The 22212-nt window shown below is 45.0% G+C and overlaps 1 protein-coding gene across 14 annotated transcripts in view; it reads left to right on the forward strand.

Moving 5' to 3' along the window:
* Positions 1–12425: 12425 nt before the first annotated feature.
* TRIO (trio Rho guanine nucleotide exchange factor) overlaps positions 12426–22212 on the forward strand; it is a 3493742-nt gene continuing 3483955 nt past the window's right edge. For all 14 annotated transcript variants that reach the window (XR_012724343.1, XR_012724344.1, XR_012724345.1 and 11 more), the window contains exons 1-4: positions 12426–12490; positions 12585–12659; positions 14349–14420; positions 15332–15432. The gene's annotated coding sequence lies outside the window, so the exon portion shown is untranslated. The remainder of the gene's footprint in view (positions 12491–12584; positions 12660–14348; positions 14421–15331; positions 15433–22212) is intronic.

Consider the following 22212-nt stretch of genomic DNA (forward strand, 5'->3'; position numbering starts at 1 on the left):
AAATTAGAGTAGATCATGCATTTTTTAGTACTATTAATTCATAGGCTTATATAGTGCTGAGCAATTATAGAGTAATATTTGGCAGGTTTATATAGTGTAAAGGCTACTTTACACACTGCGATATCGGTCCCGATATCGCTAGTGTGGGTACCCGCCCCCATCTGTTGCGCGACACGGGCAAATCGCTGCCCGTGCCGCACAACATCGCCCAGACCCGTCACACATAGTTACCTACCCGGCGACATCGCTGTGACCGGCGAACCGCCTCCTTTCTAAGGGGGCAGTCCGTGCGGCGTCACAGCGACGTCACTGAGTGGCCGCCCAATAGCAGCAGAGGGGCGGAGATGAGCGGGACGTAACATCCCGCCCACCTCCTTCCTTCCTCATAGCGGCCGGGAGGCAGGTAAGGAGAGCTTCCTCGTTCCTGCGGCGTCACACATAGCGATGTGTGCTGCTGCAGGAGCGATGAACTACATCGTTACTGCTGCAGTAACGATAATCGAGAATGGACCCCCATGTCACTTGGTGACAAAGTGTAATTTGAGATGTTAATCACTAAATTGGGACCCTTACCTGAGATCTCAGTGTCATCCCCCAGGTGCCTCCTGCTCCTCGATCTCCTCGTGGGTTTCTTCTCCTTCCTTGTCCTAAAAAATTCCCAGGAGTCCTTATGCTCCCACTGGATTCGCTTCCCAAACTCGGAGACTGATTGTATGAAGACTGTGTTAGCCAGTAGCGTGGGTTGTTGGATGATGAGTCGTTCCATTTGTAGACACGATTGTTAAGGTAGTTGTCAGTATCTCTTTGAAGTTTTTGTCTTTTTTTATCCTCTAACTTCTTTTTGAAGTCTTTCAGTGTTTCTTCAGTCTTCTTTTTAAGTGCAGATAGATCACTTGAGGATAAGCTATCAGTGAGCTGTGTTTCAATAGTTCTGATTTTCTCCTGAGATTCTTTTAGGGCTGTTTGCAAGTATTCTATTGTTAAAACAATGAGGTCCAGTGAACACTTGTTTAAGATTGCTTGATATTTTTTGCAATATTCCTCAATATTTGAAAATAGAGTAGGTCTGAGATTACACCTCAGGCCCCTTGGTATGCGGCTCTGGCGGTGGTATTCCGCCAGGATTGTGTAGTGTAGGTCTCCGATGAACCTCCGATTCTCCTTCTCCCAGTCTCTAGTTCTGACTTCTTGTATTGGAACTTTCAAAAATTCTGTGGAGTTGGTGACTTGAGCAAGTATACTGTTGCTGGTCGATTCATTGTATGCAAAAGTATCCAAAGACATGGATTTAGTTGCGCTGGTGCAATCACCAAGAAAAAAGGTTATCAGAATTATAGAATATTGGTGTGCACTCAGCTAGAGTATGGTTTCATTAAAGGTGCTAGTGTGGGGTCAATAGTCCCAGAACGTATTATATAATAGACACTGCACTCTCTTGTTGATAAAATAAAGACAAAAAGTTTTTTTCTTTGCAAAAAAGTGATTACTTATTTGATGGCGACAAAATATGGTGACTAGTGATGAGCGAGTACTAAAAAGGTCGGGTGCTCGAGGCTCGGGCCGAGCATCCCAAGATACTCGTCTACTCGGCCCGAGCACCGAGCCCAATGTTATCCTATGGGAGACCCGAGTATTTTTATGAAATGACCCCCGGCAGCATGTAGAAACCCCAAAAATGTCACAAAAGTCTCAGAAGAGTGCTCAAATGACATGGCAACAGCATGGGGAAGACCAATTGAAGCATTTATCACTCAGAAGTCACAGCTGTGAACAATTTTGTCTGAGTTTTACGCCATTTTTACGGACTCACCAGAAAACCTTCCAAAATGACACCAAAATGAATTTTCATGGTGGAAATGTTAAGGACACATACCCAATAGTGAGATAGAGCTGGTGTATGTTACTTTTTGAGATTAATACATGAAAGATTTTACGTAAAACATTGTGTGGCACTCCGATGTCCAAAACGCACGTTTTGTGCTTTTTACTAGCGATGTCGGTCATTTTTTTTTTCATTCTATCTCCCGTCGGTCGGTCTCGCTCTGTCGGTCTCTCTCTGTCTTGTCTGTCCCCCTCTCACAGTCTGTCGGTCATTCTCCCCCCTCTCTCTTACTTACCGTTCCCGCATCACTGCCGCGGCGCTGCACAGCTGTTCACTAAACTCCGGCGGCTTTTCCTCTTTTGAAAAAGCCGGCCGCTCATTAAACAATCTCGTATTCCCTGCTTTCCTGCTTTTCGGCGCCTATGATTGGTTGCAGTGAGACACGCCCCCACGCTGAGTGACAGGTGTCTCACTGCACCCAAACACAGCAGCCGGTGTGTGTGTGTATACTGTGCAGTGAAATAAATAATTTTAAAAAACGGCGTGCGGTCCCCCCAATTTTAATACCAGCCAGATAAAGCCATACGGCTGAAGGCTGGTATTCTCAGGATGGGGAGCTCCACGTTATGGGGAGCCCCCCACCCTAACAATATCAGTCAGCAGCCGCCCAGAATTGCTGCATACATTATATGCGACAGTTCTGGGACTGTACCCGGCTCTTCCCGATTTACCCTAGTGCGTTGGCAAATTGGGGTAATAAGTAATTAATGGCAGCCCATAGCTGCCACTAAATCCTAGATTAATCATGTCAGGCGTCTCCCCGAGATTCCTTCCATGATTAATCTGTAAATTACAGTTAAAAAACACACACACCCGAAAAATCCTTTATTAGAAATAAAAAACACTAACAAAGTCCCTCATCACCAATTTATTAACCCCGACAAACCCTCCATGTCCGGCGTAATCCACGGACCTCCAGCGTCGCGTCCAGCTCTGCTGCATGGAGGTGACAGGAGCTGAAGAATACACCGCCGCTCCGGTCAGCTTCACACAGCAACTGAAGACAGCCGCGCGATCAGCTGAGCTGTCACTGAGGTTACCTGGATGCAGCAGTGGATGCAGCGGTGGCCGCGGGTAACCTCAGTGACAGCTCAGCTGATCGCGCTACTCACCGCCGCTCCGGTCAGCTCCATGCAGCAACTGAGGTGAGTATAGCGGTCAGCTGAGCTGTCACTGAGGTTACCTGGATCCAGGGGTGGATGCAGCGGTGGCCGCGGGTAACCTCAGTGACAGCTCAGCTGATCGCGCTACTCACCGCCGCTCCAGTCAGCTCCATGCAGCAACTGAGGCGAGTATAGCGATCAGCTGCTGTCACTGAGGTTAATCGCGGCACCGCTGGATCCAGCGGTGGCCGTGAGTTACCTGACTGACAGCGGCTGATCGCGCTACTCACCTCAGTTGCTGTGTGAAGCGGACAGAAGCGGCGGTGTATTCTGCAGCTCCTGTCACCTGAATGTAGCAGAGCTGGACGCGACGCTGGAGGTCCGTGGATTACGCCGGACATGGAGGGTTTGTCGGGGTTAATAAATTGGTGATGAGTGACTTTGTTATTGTTTTTATTTCTAATAAAGGATTTTTTCGGGTGTGTGTTTTTTAACTGTAATTTACAGATTAATCATGGAAGGAATCTCGGGGAGACGCCTGACATGATTAATCTAGGATTTAGTGGCAGCTATGGGCTGCCATTAACTCCTTATTACCCCGATTTGCCAACGCACTAGGGTAAATCGGGAAAAGCCGGGTACAGTCCCAGAACTGTCGCATCTAATGTATGCGGCAATTCTGGGCGGCTGCTGACTGATATTGTTAGGGTGGGGGGCTCCCCATAACGTGGGGCTCCCCATCCTGAGAATACCAGCCTTCAGCTGTATGGCTTTATCTGGCTGGTATTAAAATTGGGGGGACCGCACGCCGTTTTTTTTAATTATTTATTTATTTATTTTACTGCACAGTATAGACACGCCCACCGGCTGCTGTGATTGGGTGCAGTGAGACACCTGTCACTCAGCGTGGGGTTGTGTCTCACTGCAACCAATCATAGGCGCCTGTGGGCGTGGAAAGCAGGGAATATGAGATGGCTGTGTGCAGAGCACAGCGCGCCCGCCGGTATAAAGGCTCGGTCACGCTGTGCAGGCCGGCCAATCACTGCAATTCCACAACTAACAGGGCTGTGGCATTGCAGTGGTCTGCCAGCCAATCCCTGCATGAGGGCTGGCTCTCAAAAGAGCGCCAACATGCAAAGATGAAGACCACGAGTACAGCACGAGTATCGCAAAATTACTCGGTACCCGCCGAGTAGCCCGAGTACAGTGATACTCGTGCGAGTACCGAGTAGTAACAAGCATACTCGCTCTAATGGTGACGTTTCGGCCCAATGGCCTTTATCATGTATAGTCGCTTTGATTTTACACAGCGACTATACACAGCGAATATACATGATAAAGGCCGTTGGGCCGAAACGTCACCATCTTTTGTCGCCATCAAATAAATAATCACTTTTTTGCAAAGAAAAAAAGAAAAAAACTTTTTGACTTCATTTTATCAACAAGAGAGTGCAGTGTCTATTATATAATACGTTCTGGGACTATTGACCCCACACTAGCACCTCTAATGAAACCATACTCTAGCTGAGTGCACACCAATACCCTATAACTCTGATAACCTTTTTTCTTGGTGATTGCACCAGCGCAACTAAATCCATGTCTTTGGATACTTTTGCATACAATGAATCGACCAGCAACAGTATACTTGCTCAAGTCACCAACTCCACAGAATTTTTGAAAGTTCCAATACAAGAAGTCAGAACTAGAGACTGGGAGAAGGAGAATCGGAGGTTCATCTCACTAGACCTACACTGCACAACCCTGGCGGAATATCACCGCCAGAGCCGCATACCAAGGGGCCTGAGGTGTAATCTCAGACCTACTCTATTTTCAAATATTGAGGAATATTGCAAAAAATATCAAGCAATCTAAAGGCCCCGTCACACTAAGCAACATCGCTAGCAACATCGCTGCTAACGAACAACTTTTGTGACGTTGCTAGCGATGTTGCTGTGTGTGACATCCAGCAACAACCTGGCCCCTGCTGTGAGGTCGTTGGTTGTTGCTGAAAGTCCTGGGCCATTTTTTAGTTGTTGCTGTCCCGCTGTGAAGCACAGATCGCTGTGTGTGACAGCGAGACAGCAACAACTAAATGTGCAGGCAGCAGGAGCCGGCTTCTGCAGAGGCTGGTAACCAATGTAAAACATCGGGTAACCAAGAAGCCCTGTCCTTGGTTACCCGATATTTACCTTTGATACCAGCCTCAGCCGCTCTCACTGTCAGTGCCGGCTCCTGCTCTGTAAACATGTAGCTGCAGGACACATCGGGTTAATTAACCCGATGTGTGCTGTAGCTAGGAGAGCAAGGAGCCAGCGCTAAGCAGTGTGCGCTGCTCCCTGCTCTGTGCACATTAGCTGCAGCACACATCAGGTAATTAACCCGATGTGTGCTGTAACTAGGAGAGCAAGGAGCCAGCGCTCAGTGTGCGCTGCTCCCTGCTCTCTGCACGTGTGGCTGGACACTGGTTGCTGGTGAGCTCACCAGCAACTCGTGTAGCCACGCTCCAGCGATCCCTGCCAGGTCAGGTTGCTGGTGGGATCGCTGGAGCGTGGCAGTGTGACAGCTCACCAGCAACCTCCTAGCAACTTACCAGCGATCCCTATCGTTGTTGGGATCGCTGGTAAGTTGCTTAGTGTGACTGGACCTTTAAACAAGTGTTCACTGGACCTCATTGTTTTAACAATAGAATACTTGCAAACAGCCCTAAAAGAATCTCAGGAGAAAATCAGAACTATTGAAACACAGCTCACTGATAGCTTATCCTCAAGTGATCTATCTGCACTTAAAAAGAAGACTGAAGAAACACTGAAAGACTTCAAAAAGAAGTTAGAGGATAAAAAAAGACAAAAACTCCAAAGAGATACTGACAACTACCTTAGGGTACCTTCACACTTAGCGATGCAGCAGCGATCCGACCAGCGATCTGACCTGGTCAGGATCGCTGCTGCATCGCTACATGGTCGCTGGTGAGCTGTCAAACAGGCAGATCTCACCAGCGACCACTGAACAGCCCCCAGCCAGCAGCGACGTGCAAGCGACGCTGCGCTTGCACGGAGCCGCCGACTGGAAGCTGCGGAGACTGGTAACTAAGGTAAACATCGGGTATGGTTACCCGATGTTTACATTAGTTACCAGCGCTGTGTGCAGAGAGCAGGGAGCCGCGCACACTGAGCGCTGGCTCCTTGCTCTCCTAGCTGCTGTACACATCGGGTTAATTAACCCGATGTGTACAGCAGCTACATGTGCAGAGAGCCGGAGCCGGCAGCACAGGCAGCGTGAGAGCTGCAGAGGCTGGTAACTAAGGTAAATATCGGGTAACCACCTTGGTTACCCGATGTTTATCTTGGATACAGCTTACCTCAGCTGTCAGACGCCGGCTCCTGCTCCCTGCTCGCTTCATTTGTCGCTCTCTTGCTGTCACACACAGCGATCTGTGTGTCACAGCAGGAGAGCGGCTTTGAAGAAAACGAACCAGGGCTGTGTGTAACGAGCAGCGATCTCGCAGCAGGGGCCAGATCGCTGCTCAGTGTCACACACAGCGAGATCGCTAATGATGTCACTGCTGCGTCACAAAAAGCGTGACTCAGCAGCGATCTCGGCAGCGAGCTCGCTGTGTGTGAAGCACCCCTTAACAATCGTGTCTACAAATGGAACGACTCATCATCCAACAACCCACGCTACTGGCAAACATAGTCTTCATACAATCAGTCTCCGAGTTCGGGAAGCGAATCCAGTGGGAGCATAAGGACTCCTGGGAATTTTTTAGGACAAGGAAGGAGAAGAAACCCACGAGGAGATCAAGGAGCAGGATGCACCTGGGGGATGACACTGAGATCTCAGGTAAGGGTCTCAATTTAGTGATTAACATCTCAAATTACACTTTGTCACCAAGTGAATTTACTGTACTCAACAAAGGCCTAACCTTTTGCCCTACCCCTAAGTGGGACGCCTTCAATCTGGAAAATGACTTGCAAAGATTCTATAGAGCGATAAGATTAAAAACACATTTCGGTCTTAATCCACAGCATGAAACTACCCCACAACAAACACTTAATGCAGTTAACATCAAATCTCTAGGACTGCGAAACCCGAGTAATTTCATGCCACCAAAAACCTATCATGCCACAGAAACCTTTATATCCCTAGTAGATAGGGATATCAAAGAAAACTTACATGAACATGCACTAGGATTTTATCCAACTCATAACAACCTCACTAAAATAGAGAATTTGGCATTATCATCCCTGAAAAATAACAAAGGCATTACAATAAAACCAGCAGACAAAGGTGGTGGCATTGTGGTACAAAACACCACTGATTACATTCAAGAGATCAAACGACAATTGAGTGACACTAACACTTACAAAAAGATACCCTATGATCCCGTCTTTAAGATTCAGCAAAAAATAAAAAACTTCCTCTCGCCATACCTTGATAATAACATCATAGACAAAAAGACATGTTCCTTTCTTACCAAATTACATCCAATAACACCGGTTTTTTTACACACTTCCCAAAATCCACAAAACCATGAATAACCCACCCTGATGCCCCATAGTAGCTTCAACCGAATCCGTCCTCTCACCATTGTCAATTTACCTAGAAAAAATCCTGACACCCATAACTCGTGATACTAGATCTTTCATCCTGGACACAAATAATTTTCTTGAGAAAATCAGGAAAATCAAACAGGTCCCTCCTGGTAGCCTCCTTTGTACATGGGATGTGTCAAGTCTCTACACATCTATCTCACATAACAAGGGTCTCATAGCCACTAAATTGGCGCTCGAAAAAACGAATCATACTACCGAATTCAAGGAATTTTGCTTGAAACTCCTCGAACTGGTCCTGAATGAAAATTACTTTATGCTTCAGGATGAATATTACATGCAGGTACACGGGACCACGATGGGCGCGAACGTAGCCCCGGCTTACGCTAACATATATATGGACCACTTCGAGGGGCGCTATGTCTATTCATTTACATCCTTCGATGAACGGGCCCTACTCTGGGTCCGTTTCATCGATGATATTTTTTGCATTTGGCAAGGCGATACGGACAGCCTACTCACATTCCACAACAATACAGTATGAAACATGATAGATTCCTATAATTTCTCCACCATAGTTTTTAGAGATACTTTAACTCAAATAATTAGATAAGGACAAAGAGACAGAAATCAGAGTATATTGTATCAAAAAAAATTTTTTATTAATATTCTTCAAAATATTTTTATAAAAACACTTTTTTATTTCAAATTGCTAAAGTCCTCACAAGGTCAAGAAAAAACATCACCAGAAAAAACATATAAACAGAGGGGATCTCTGATCCAAAGGATTATTGGTGAAAAAGGCAGAGGATCATTTCATATCAAAAAATCTATATCATAAAAATATCACCCCTGTCCCTTCACCAACATCCATAGTACAGCACTAATACATATATTAATTGATAAATAATAAATATACAGATATATAAATATTATATCGATATATCAATAAATATACATATAATAGCTCCAGTGTAAATAGCCATTGTTCAAAAGGAAGGTTTTTACGGAATAAACGAGGAATCTCCTTTATAGAAATATAACTTCTCCTTTAAGAATGATATTTCTTATGTCCATAGGTTTAATAAAGAGCAATGAGTTAGTTTATTTAATAGCTTGCCCACTCAAGCTTTTTATAAATGCCCACTCCTCCCAAATAGAATGAATTACTCCCTTAACAACAGGGGCCAATAATAAGTGTAACAGACATCAATTTGCCATACTTGCCTAATATAAGGTCAGAGACACCCTCAAAAGCTCGACGTACGTTTCAAGGGAAACCTTTTCATCAGGAGGCTGATGAAAAGGTTTCCCTTGAAACGTACGTCGAGCTTTTGAGGGTGTTACACTTATTATTGGCCCCTGTTGTTAAGGGAGTAATTCATTCTATTTGGGAGGAGTGGGCATTTATAAACAGCTTGAGTGGGCAAGCTATTAAATAAACTATAACTCATTGCCCCTTATTAAACCTATGGACATAGGAAATATCATTCTTAAAGGAGAAGTTATATTTAAATAGAGGAGATTCCTTGTTTATTCCGCTCTTGTCTACAGGAGTAAAAACCTTCCTTTTGAACATTGGCTTTTTACACTGGAGCTATTATATGTATATTTATTGATATATCGATATAATATTTATATATGTGTATATTTATTATTTATCAATTAATATATGTATTAGTGCTGTACTATGGATGTTGGTGAAGGGACAGGGGTGATATTTTTATGATATAGATTTTTTGATATGAAATGATCCTCTGCCTTTTTCACCAATAATCCCTTGGATCAGAGATCCCCTCTGTTTATGTGTTTATATGTTTTTTCTGGTGATGTTTTTTCTTGACCTTGTGATGATTTTAGCAATTTGAAATAAAAAAGTGTTTTTATAAAAATATTTTGAAGAATATTATTAAAAAATTTTTTTTTGATACAATATACTCTGATTTCTGTCTCTTTGTCCTTAACAATACAGTATGGCCTGAACTTAAATTCACCCTTAACTATGACATCAACTCCATTAATTTTTTGGACACAACCATAAAAAAGGACCCACAAGGTAATTTATTTTCTGACATTTACCGGAAGCCCACAGACCGCAACTGCATGTTACTTTATAACAGTTGCCATCCAAGATCAACAAAAAATAGCCTTCCTAGATCACAGTTCAAAAGAATCAATAGAATAGTTTCAGATAATAACACTAGACTTGAAAGAATAAATGAATTGACAGACAGATTTATAGAGGGCAAATACCCCAAAAAAACTACTATTGGATGAGAAACAAAAAATACTATCTACAGATATGAACACAAAGGAGGATGCACTTACTAATAGAATCCCATTTGTGCACACACATCATCCATCCATGCCCAAGATTTACAGCATTATATCAAAACATTGGCCACTTCTACGACGGGCATACCCACGAATAGAGACATTCAGCGCCCGTCCATTAATGTGCAAAAGGCGACCCAGGAACATAAAAGATGAGAGACAATTTGAATATTTCCCAGAGGGGCATTGCAGCTATAAGTCCCCTTACCTGGCAGCCAGACTGGCTTGCAAAGTCTCCTTAAGGAGAATAGTGTTCCCCCGTGGTCCCCACATAGCTTTCTCATGAGCCAGATCAGACACCCCCATACTTTGCACTGACGAGGGGCAAGCACCCCGAAACACCGTGTCTGCAAATTGGGATTCTGATCTGGCTTATATATCCTGAGTCATATTGCAAAGGATTGTTGAAAATCCACTTGTGACTTTTAGGATCGCTACTTCCAATAGGTGGCGCTGTGCTAGAGTTTGTCTCCTTTACTGGAGAGACAATTTGAATATTTCCCAGAGGGGCATTGCAGCTATAAGTCCCCTTACCTGGCAGCCAGACTGGCTTGCAAAGTCTCCTTAAGGAGAATAGTGTTCCCCCGTGGTCCCCACATAGCTTTCTCATGAGCCAGATCAGACACCCCCATACTTTGCACTGACGAGGGGCAAGCACCCCGAAACACCGTGTCTGCAAATTGGGATTCTGATCTGGCTTATATATCCTGAGTCATATTGCAAAGGATTGTTGAAAATCCACTTGTGACTTTTAGGATCGCTACTTCCAATAGGTGGCGCTGTGCTAGAGTTTGTCTCCTTTACTGGAGAGACAATTTGAATATTTCCCAGAGGGGCATTGCAGCTATAAGTCCCCTTACCTGGCAGCCAGACTGGCTTGCAAAGTCTCCTTAAGGAGAATAGTGTTCCCCCGTGGTCCCCACATAGCTTTCTCATGAGCCAGATCAGACACCCCCATACTTTGCACTGACGAGGGGCAAGCACCCCGAAACACCGTGTCTGCAAATTGGGATTCTGATCTGGCTTATATATCCTGAGTCATATTGCAAAGGATTGTTGAAAATCCACTTGTGACTTTTAGGATCGCTACTTCCAATAGGTGGCGCTGTGCTAGAGTTTGTCTCCTTTACTGGAGAGACAATTTGAATATTTCCCAGAGGGGCATTGCAGCTATAAGTCCCCTTACCTGGCAGCCAGACTGGCTTGCAAAGTCTCCTTAAGGAGATTAGTTAGAGCAGACATTGGCAGCAACAAAAAAGACTTCACACAAACTACAAGACGGACAGGGACTTTTCCTTGCCTGAACTGCCCTGCTTGTTCTAATGTTATCAAGGGTGACCACTTTTCACATCCTAGATCTGGCAAGTCATTTCCGATACGAGACTACTTCACCTGTCAAAGCAACTTTGTTGTGTACATCATTAAATGTCCGTGCGGTCTCCTGTATGTTGGAGAAACTATCCAGCATGTGGGAGACCGCATTGCGAGTCATAAATCCAACATCAGGTGTAAAAAAACATGGCTCCCAATCCCCCACCACTTCCATGAGGCCAATCACTCTATAGCACAATTACGTTACCAGGTAATTGAAAAGGTACACCGACCGAGAAGAGGCGGAAACCATATTGAACTACTTAAAAAAAGAGAGAGCTTTTGGATCCATCCCCTTCAAACCCTGACACCAAAAGGGTTAAATCGAGAAATAGATTGGTTATTATAATATTATGATCATATTTTAACTTTCTTATTATATCCTTTCCAGAAACCTTGATGAACTTCACCTCTCCTTCTCCTTTCCTCCACCCTTGCATATATGGTAACTTATACCCTCCGTCCCTTGAACCCCCCGCCCTTTGTTTTCTCCCTTCCTCCTCAATTACTTATCTGTAACTATATCCCATACCAATGTTTTAACTACTCTGTATACTATGACCTCCTTTTGTTCCTATGATTATCCATCTTGTATGGTAAACTTTGGTAGTACGGGACCCTTACTTAGAGCAATGTACAATTTATATGTCTATCCTTAACACATTCCTTTTCAGACTAAAAAAATCCTCCTCCAACGTTGGACTCAAGAATTTATCATATATACGTATATATAATGTGTGCCTATACGTCTTATAAATTATGCTCTATGTAATCTATACCTCTTTTCTCATATATCGTTTGTATGTTCTTCCCGTGTTTGCATGGGTTTCCTCCGGGTACTCCGGTTTCCTCTCACACTCCAAAGACATACAGATAGGGACTCTAGATTGTGAGCCCCAATGGGGACAGTGGTGCCAATGTATGTAAAGCGCTGTGGAATTAATAGCGCTATATAAATGAATAAAATTATTATTATTATTATTATATCCCTAATACATATAATGGACCTTTTGAGACTCTTTTCTCCTTTCTTCTAGCTATTCTGCCAAACAGCAGCGTTTTCCTATATAACACATTGCAATACCCATCACTTTCAATGATTACGGTAATGTACCGCATATTCAGTGGATTACAGCTGTCTCCACTGCAGGTGCGTTTAGTCTGTGGCCACTTCCTGCTTTATGTGATAAAAGCCATCCCAGCACTGAATAGTGCTACTGACGGCCAGATCCTGGGAAGGTGGCGTACAGGTAAGACACAACTACAGCAGCGCTGCTGCTGAACTCACCCCTCCTCCACTAAATACCAAAGTCCTTTATTGCTTATGTAACGTTCTACCCACAGAAGGAAAATATCCACCCCACCAATGTCTAAAACCTCTTCCTCCACATGAGAGAAGTCTGCAGGAGCCTCTATCAGGTATATGACCCTAAGGGTACCTTCACACTTTAGCGATGCAGCAGCGATCCGACCAGCGATCTGACATGGTCAGGATCGCTGCTGCATCGCTACATGGTCGCTGGTGAGCTGTCAAACAGGCAGATCTCACCAGCGACCAGTGACCAGCCCCCAGCCAGCAGCGACTTGCAAGCGACGCTGCGCTTGTACGGAGCCGGCGTCTGGAAGCTGCGGACACTGGTAACTAAGGTAAACATCGGGTATGGTTACCCAATGTTTACCTTAGTTACCAGCTCACATCGCATAGCTTAGCGTGTGCAGGGAGCAGGAGCCGGCACTGGCAGCATGAGAGCTGTGGAGGCTGGTAACGAAGGTAAATATCGGGTAACCACCTTGGTTACCCGATGTTTACCTTGGTTACAGCTTACCGCAGGCTGTCAGATGCCGGCTCCTGGTCCCTGCACATTCAGGATTGTTGCTCTCTCGCTGTCACACACAGCGATGTGTGCTTATCAGCGGGAGAGCAACAATAAAAAAACGAACCAGCACTGTGTGTAACGAGCAGCGATCTCACAGCAGGGGCCAGATCGCTGCTCAGTGTCACACACAGCGAGATCGCTAATGAGGTCACAAAAAACGTGACTCAGCAGCGATCTCAGTAGCGATCTCGCTGTGTGTGAAGTACCCCTAAAGCTGGGTTGACACTAAACGACAGCGACAACGACGTCGCTGTTACGTCACCATTTTCGGTGACGTAACAGCGACCTTGTAAGTCGCTGTTATGATCGCTGCTTAGCTGTCAAACACAGCAGAAGCAGCGATCATAACGTCGCTGTGCTACATGTGCAGAGAGCAGGGAGCCGCGCTTAGCGCTGGCTCCTTGCTCTCCTGCAGCACACATCGGGTTAATTAACCCGATGTGTGCTGCAGCTACATGTCACAGTTCAGAGAGCAGGGAGCCGCGCGCACTGCTTAGCGCTGGCTCCTTGCTCTCCTTGCTACAGTATACATCGGGTTAATTACCCGATATGTACTGCAGCCACATGTCACAGTGCAGGAGCCGGCACTGGCAGCAAGAGCGGCGGAGGCTGGTAACCAGCGTAAACATCGGGTAACCAGGGAAAGGTCTTCCCTTGGTTACCCGATGTTTACGCTGGTTACAGCTTACCGCAGCTGCCAGTGCCGGCTCCTGATCGCTTCATTTCGTCGCTCTCTCGCTGTCACACACAGCGATGTGTGTGTCACAGCGGGAGAGTGACGACCAAAAAATGAAGCTGGACATTCAGCAACGACCGGCGACCTCACAGCAGGGGCCAGGTCGTTGCTGGATGTCACACACAGCGACAGCGACGGGACGTCGCTGCAACGTCACAGAAAATGGTGACGTAGCAGCGACGTCGTTGTCGTTGTCGCTGTGTGTGACACCAGCTTAAGCCTGCAGCTAATCTAGTAGATGCCTGTAACATGTCTCTGCATTTAACCCCTTTATCACTATATACAACCTAATTACAGATGGTGTTTATCTACATGTTCTCTTACAACCACCCAAACTTCTATGTGATTCACATGAATATATAAAGATAAAAGTTCCTTGTAAAAGTCTCTTTTAACACTATATAAACCTGCCAAATATTACTCTATAACTGCTCAGCACTATATAAGCCTATGAATTAATAGTACTAAAAAATGCATGATCTACTCTAATTTTAGCTGGAAATCTCTTCCATTGGAATACATGTACACTAATTCCTTCCAGCCAAAGGAAATCTAACCTGCTTCTAGGTATGTGCATAGAGGCTGGAATATAGTAAATATTGATGTCTCTTTGGTTTTATATATTTAAAAAAATCCATTCAAGGTGAATGTAAAGAAGATCTATTCAATCACTGCTCCCTATTGTTTGCGATATTCACCCCTTGAAATCGCCGTTGCTCCAACAATCCATGTTAGGCCCCTTTCACACGTCAGTGATTCTGGTACGTTTGTGCTTTTTTTTAAACGTACCTGAATCACTGACATACGCAGACCCATTCTAATGAATGGGTCTGCTCACACGTCAGTGATTTTTCACTGCACGTGTCTCCGTGCGGCGTACCCGCGTGTGCGTGATTGCCGCACGGAGACATGTCCATTTTTTCTGGCATCACTGTGTTCCCACGGACCACGCAGTGGTGTGGTCCGTGAAACACGTGCCAGAAAAAAACGTGTATTTAAAATAATAAACATTTTTACTCACCAGGCTTCAGCCGCGCTCTCTGCAGCCCGTGCAGCCTGCTGCTTCTAAGCCGGCTGATTACTGTCGCGCATATTAATGATGCACGACACAGCCGACCCGGAAGCAGCTGCTGCAGGGGTCAGCGCCGGCCGGATGCTGCATCGCGGGAGCGATCAGCACCATGGAGAGCGGGAGCGGGCACAGGTGAGTTGATTTCTAAGTGCAATCACGGGCCACGGAGAACGGAGCCCGGATTGCACTTAGACAACCCACGTGTGCCGTGATTCACGGCACACGCAGGGACATGTGCGTGTTTTACACGCCTGTGAAAAACGTCTGTGTTTTTCACTGACGTGTGAAACGGGCCTAACACTGATTGAAATATTATTCATAAAATCAGTGATAAAGGTTCCTTATCATCTGTATACACAATAAACTTGTCATTTACAATCAATTAACACATATCCTTCCTCTGCAGACTTCATCCTCTGGAAAATCTTGTATCAAACTATTCTTGGTGGTACTCCTTCCATCCTGCTCCATTATTTTCTTCTCTTCTGAAACAGCCCTCTTGTGGAGGTATGCGAGAATGTATTACCCTTATATTCTGATTGTAACCGTGATATACTGTGAGCCATGCATACTTTATGATACGCTCAGACATGGTATCTATTGTATATAGTTGTATATTATGTAATATATGTAAATATTGATTTCTTTATTTTTCACTTCACAGCGACTATACATGATAAAGGCCGTTGGGCCGAAACGTCACCATCTTTTGTCGCCATCAAATAAATAATCACTTTTTTGCAAAGAAAAAAACTTTTTGTCTTCATTTTATCAACAAGAGAGTGCAGTATCTATTATATAATACGTTCTGGGACTATTGACCCCACACTAGCACCTCTAATGAAACCATACTCTAGCTGAGTGCACACCAATACCCTATAACTCTGATAGCCAGGGAAAGACAGACAGAAACTTCCAGCCAGGGAAAGACAGACAGTCAGAGACTGCAAGCCAGGGAAACAGAGAGACAGAGACAGCCAGTCAGGGAAACAGCCAGCCAGGGATAGAGACAGACAGACTACATGCACATATATACACACAGCTCTACAACAGGCACATCTCCTTACACACACTATACATCTTGCACATTATCTTGCAGTTCCTGATCAGTGTTGAGCAGGAGAGTAGCCTCTGGGAGCTGCATGGAAGCTGCAGCAGCTGAACAGCGACAGGACCTGTCAGTTCTCCGGTCATGTGATCAGGCAAGGTCCTTCACCTTCTCAGCCTCCATTCTGCTCCAGTACATTTCCTGTCTACTCTGCACCAATGAAATAGATCAGTGCAGGATGAGAGAGGGCAGCTTTCTATGAGCGACCCTGGCCCTCTCATTGACCTGATGGTGGTCCTGACCTCTGGGGCCTGATGAGCAGAGAAATGAAAGGGGAGAGCCTGGGTTGTCAGCGGCCCTGCCCCCCTCCTGCCTTCTGCTAACGGGGCCCTTTACAGGAGTCATGTTTGTAATTCCCTGATGGCGGCATTGGCGGCCCTGCTCCTGCCGACGTGCTGCAGGGCGGGCGGACCCAGCAGCTTAAAATTGTTTCATGCGGATTATAATGGGAGCAATTTACTGTTCGGCGGTAGCCCAGATTGCCCTCATTATAATCCGCCTCTGGCTACAGCCTGGAACGCAACCAGAAAGTGTTCCTCAAATGTTCAAATGTTCCTATGATTCTAGTGACTTCAGATCCTTCCTCGGGTTCTGTTTTAAGAAGGGAGTCCCTAGATCTAGATGCTGCATGTTTAAAGGCTTCATTGAGGGTTTCTGGGGGATTCCCCTCACTGGAAATCTGTCCTAAGATTCCTTGCCTCATTAAAGAATCCCTCCTTATCCTCAGGGCCTTTGAGGATGCCTTTTTTGAGGCTTTGTGGGTGGTGGCTCTCCCAGTGAAGAAAACTGTTGGTTGGCTTCCGATATGTTTTAGTGTGGAGACTCACTGACCGGTCCTTTGTTTTGGTGATATCAAGAAATGAACCTAAATGGGCCTAAATGAACAAATTACAATCAGTAGTTTTTTGAATGTCTGAGATGTATCCCTGATAATACACTATGGTTAAAATTAGGACTCTGTTCCCTGCCAAAATGCCACTAACCCTTCCCCACTGGGGGTTGTTTTGTCTGTATTAATTTTGCTGTATAATTAATCCTCACATAAGACTTGTATGTTCTTTTTGAGGTTAAAAATATTGAGGTATATGCTCTGTTCTATAGAATTGTAAGCAATCGGGCTGGAGCACACAGAATGCTTCCTGGTTGCTTTTCAGGCTGGAGTGCATGGTCACTTCCGGCCAGAGTATAAGGAACACCTCCTGGTTGCGTTCCAGGCTGGAGCACATATGTCACTTCCAGCTAGAGCACTACCTCCGGTTGGCGCTCCAGGCTGGAGCTCATATGTTAGCTCTGAACATGCGCTCCAGGATGTGACGCGGTGGCTGGATGTATTCTCTATGGCCGGTACTGACTTTGTAACATGAGGAGTCTTACTGGAGGGACCGGGGGCACATGTACGCACGGCGATTGGGCCAGGACTTGGACGATCAGGTGACACGCCACTACAGAACCACTCCTGACATCAAGGGATGGGACCGGCCTTGCACTAGAGCTTCTGAACCACGCTAAGTATCCTCATTCTATACATACTGTATCCCTGCACCCAGATATGTCTGACCCATGGGCAAATTAGCCAGATCTATTTATTGGAGCTTTGCATTTGATTAACTGGCACTTTTTCAGGGGCAGGGGATCTGATTATTATGTAACCCCGGGGAAATGTTGTAGTATGTATGGTGGATAGTGTACACCTTCTGCCTTTGCACCTTTTTCTGGGCATGAGTATGGCTATAGAGCAGCCTGGTATTATATATCTTAAGGTTTAATAGGTGTGGCTATTGAGCATATATCAGCACACAACCATTTAACCAAGGCATGATATAACCCTCTACAGCATCACAGCCCAGTGTATGTGTGGTCACACAATATATAGCTTTATATGTATGCTGTTATTGTTTATCATACAACAATATTTATTTGCTGTATTATGTGTTATGATTGGTGGACCAAGGAGGATCAAAAATGCGGAAACCCAAAAAGTAACCAGAGTGGCTGGAACCTTAACGGACTGCAGACCTAATCCTGACACACAACTAGAAAGTAGCCTACGATGACCTAGTCGTCTCGACACAGCCGGAGAACTAAATATTCTTATAGATAGAAATAAAATAAAAGCTAATCTGCCTCGGAGCAATCCCCAAAGATATAAATAGTCAACTACATGTAAAGACTACGGTGATATAGGAAAACAAAATACAAAGCTAGAAAAACAGGTTCAGCAAAGGTGAGGCCCAAACTATCTTTATAGGAAAGGATAAGAAGGAGTACTGTCTGCAGCCGTAAAAACCCTAGTAAATACCAGCACTTCTGATATGGAAAAACCCTGAGACCAAACGGCCTCTCCCCCACTATATCAGCACTCTGATGTTACTGGGATCCAAAAACACTAATATAGATGAGGGACTGAATTAATACCAAGCATGACAAAACACAATACATTGCAGAATCATGGAGCTAAATATACAGACACTCCCAGCAGGGAATGATCCAATTCCACCAGGAACTCCACACAGGCAAAAAAGGAATCAAGCATTAGTATCAAAGCAGAAAAAACAACAAGAAAGTGGAAACAATAAGCAGAGCTACAAGACCAACTTATCTGAGAGGAGTTCTGGTAGAGAGCAGGGCTGGTTTCAGAATGTCCTTAAACACACAGGATATCCATTGAGCACCGGCAAGTAACAGGAGAAAACTACTCAGCTATATAACCAATCTGAGAGACCTGATTGCCAGTCCTCCACAGGTGTGTGGCTTTCATTCCACAAATCAACTGCACCGCAATCACTGACCACAAGAGGGAGCCCCAAACTGGAAAATGTATTCATAACAATAGCCCCCCTTCAGGAAGGGTCACCAAACCCTCACCGGAACCCCCGGGTTTGTCAGGATGGGCTCTATGAAAAGCACGGATCAAGCGATCAGCATGTATGTCGGAAGCAACCACCCAAGAATTATCCTCCTGATCATAACCTTTCCACTTGACCAGCTACTGGAGCTTCTGTCTAGCAATACGGGAATCCAAAATTTTTTCCACTACATATTCCAGATCCCCTTCGACCAACACAGGGTCAGGAGGCACAGCCATGGGCACTACCAGTTCAACGTAATTTCTCAACAAAGACTTATGAAAGATATTGAAATCTCTGAAAGAGCCAAACAACAAGAAACAGGATTAACTATCTTCAAAATTTTATAAGGTCCAATAAACCTTGGCTTAAATTTCGGAGAAGAACCTTTCCTAGGAACATGTCTGGAAGATAACCAGACCAAGTCCCCTACCTTAAACTGGGGACCCACAGTGCTACGTCGGTTGAGAAACCATTGGGCATTTTCCTGGGAATGGGACAATTTAACCACAACTTGATCCCAAATACGCTGCATTTTCTCTATTGCAGAAACAACACCCAGGAAGGTGGAAGCCTCCATGTGCCCTGAAGAAAACCGAGGATGAAACCCGAAATTGCAAAAAAAAGGAGACATCAAAGTGGCCGAACTAGCTCTATTATTAAGAGCAAACTCAGCCAAAGACAAAAAAAGAAACCCAGTCATCTTGATCAGCTGACACAAAACATCTCAAATAGGTTTCCAAAGTCTGATTTGTCCTCTCAGTCTGTCCATTGGTCTGAGGATGAAACGCAGAGGAGATGGATAACTCAACTCCCAGCCTGGAACAAAAAGCTCTCCAAAATCTAGATACAAACTGAACTGCCTCATCGGACACAACATTCTCAGGAATACCATGCAAATGAATCACCTGATGAAGAAACAAAGGTACCAACTCCAAAGCTGATGGCAACTTAGGCAGTGGCACCAAATGATTTGTTTTGGAAAATCTATGACAGATTACCCAAATAACCGTCATCCCCTGAGAAACGGGGAGATCAGAAATAAAATCCATTGAGATGTGAGTCCATGATCTCTTAGGCACTGGCAATGGCAATAATATCCCATTAGAACGAGAACAAGACTTGAATCTAGAAGAGATCCCATAGGACTGCACAAAACTCCTCACATCACGAGACAGAGAAGGCCACCAAAAGGACCTACTCACTAAATCCCTGGTGCCAAAAATCCCAGGATGACCAGCTATCACAGAACAATTAACTTCAGACATCCCTCTACTCCTCCATTAGTCAGGAACATACAATTTCCCCCCAGGACATCTTTCAGGTTTGTTCTCCTCAAATTCCTCAAGAGCAGTCTCAAATCGGGTGAAATCACAGAGAGAATCACTCCCTCATGCAGGATGGTAGCAAGCTCGTTCACATCCAGAGAATCATCAAAAAACCTCCTAGAAAGGGCATCTGCCTTAATATTCTTAGTACGCGGAATATAAGAGACCACAAAATTAAAGCGCGTGAAAAACAAGACCTATCTAGCCTGCCTAGCATTCAACCTCCTGGCAGATTCAAGATAGATCCAATTCTTATGATCAGTAAGTACAACAATTTGATGTCTTGCCCCCTCCAGCCAATGTTGCCCGTCCTCAAAGGCCCACTTCATAGCCAAGAATTCCCGATTCCCCACATCATAATTTCGCTCCGGTGGTGAAAATGTCCGGGAAAAAAAAGCACAGGGTCTAAATTTAGAAGTCACAGGGTCTCTTTGAGACAAGACAGCCCCAGCTCCAATCTCCGATGCATCGATCTTCAAAGGAATGAACAAATCAGGCTGCCGCAACACTGGAACAAAATGAAACCTCCTTTTAAGCTCCTGAAAAGCCAAGACTGCATCTGAATACCAATTCACAACATTAGTTCCCTTCTTGGTCAAATCAGTCAATGGCTTGAAAATACTGGTTAAATTGCCTATGAATTTACAACAGAAATAAGCAAAACCCAAAAACTTCTGAAGGCCTTTAAAAGAAGTAGGCTGAACCCAATCATGAATGGATTGGACCTTGACCGGATCCATCTCAATAGAAGATGGGGACAAAATAAACCCCAAAAAAGAGATCTTTTCTACGCCAAACAGACATTTCGATCCCTTGACATATAAGGCTGCTTTCACACTACGTCTTTTTAACATGCGTCCTGAACGGTTTTTTGCTGCAAAAGCGGATCTTGCTTTTACAGCAAAAAATGCATGCAAACGCATGTCTTATTTTGCAGGATCCTGTCACTGGATGTTTAGGGGCGGGCATTGGAGTCATGTGATCGGGAGTGAGGGGAACTAAACGTGCCAGACTGGGAGCCGGCATCTGACAGCTGCGAGGCTCGTAACTAAGGTAAACATCGGGTATACTTGCTTGGATACCCGATATTTACTTTGGTTACAAGCGTCTGCAGCTGCTAGGAGCCGGGCTCCCTGCACACGTTACCAACGTAAACATCAGGTAACTAAGAGAAGTGGTTACCCGATATTTACCTTGGTTACGAGTGTCCGCAGCTCTCAGGTGGGGGAGAGGGAGGGGGAGAGACAGAGAGACAGGGAGGAGAGAGACAGAGGGAGGAGAGAGATAGACTGATCACGGAGGCTGGCTTCTGGGCATGCTCAGTAGAGCAAGCAGGATCCTGCCTATCAGCACGCCAGCGTTCACATGCGTTTGCGTGCTGTTTAGTCAGTATCCAGCAATTTGCAGAAGTTGGACGCAGCTCAAAAATGCTACAAGTAGCGTTTTTGAAAGATGTTAAAAAACTGCAAGTCGCTGGATCCTCACTATAACGCACGCAAACGCAGGTGAACGCATGTTAACGCGAGTCCATTGCAAATGCATTGAAATGAAACCGCATTTGCACTGGATCCGTTTCTGCGTTAAAAAAACGTTCAGGACGCATGTTAAAAAGACGTAGTGTGAAAGCAGCCTAACACATTGTCCCTGAGAACCTGAAACACTGTCCGAATCTGTTCAACATGAGAATCCCAGTCATCAGAAAAAATCAAAATGTCATCCAAATAAACAATCAAAAATGTGTCAAAGTCCCGTAAAATATTATTCATGAAAGATTGGAAGACGGAAGGGGCATTAATAAGCCCAAAGGACATCACTAGGTACTCAAAATGCCCCTCAGGGGTATTAAACGCCGTCTTCCATTCATCACCCTGCTTAATGCGAATGAGATTATACGCTCCCCGAAGATTCGAGCTTAGTAAACCAACTAGCACATTTCACTCTAGAAAACAGGTTAGAAATCAGAGGCAATGGATACTGATATTTAACCGTGATTTTTATTAAGGAG

The sequence above is a fragment of the Anomaloglossus baeobatrachus genome, chromosome 6 (assembly GCF_048569485.1).
Source record: "Anomaloglossus baeobatrachus isolate aAnoBae1 chromosome 6, aAnoBae1.hap1, whole genome shotgun sequence".
Lineage (NCBI taxonomy): Eukaryota > Metazoa > Chordata > Amphibia > Anura > Aromobatidae > Anomaloglossus > Anomaloglossus baeobatrachus.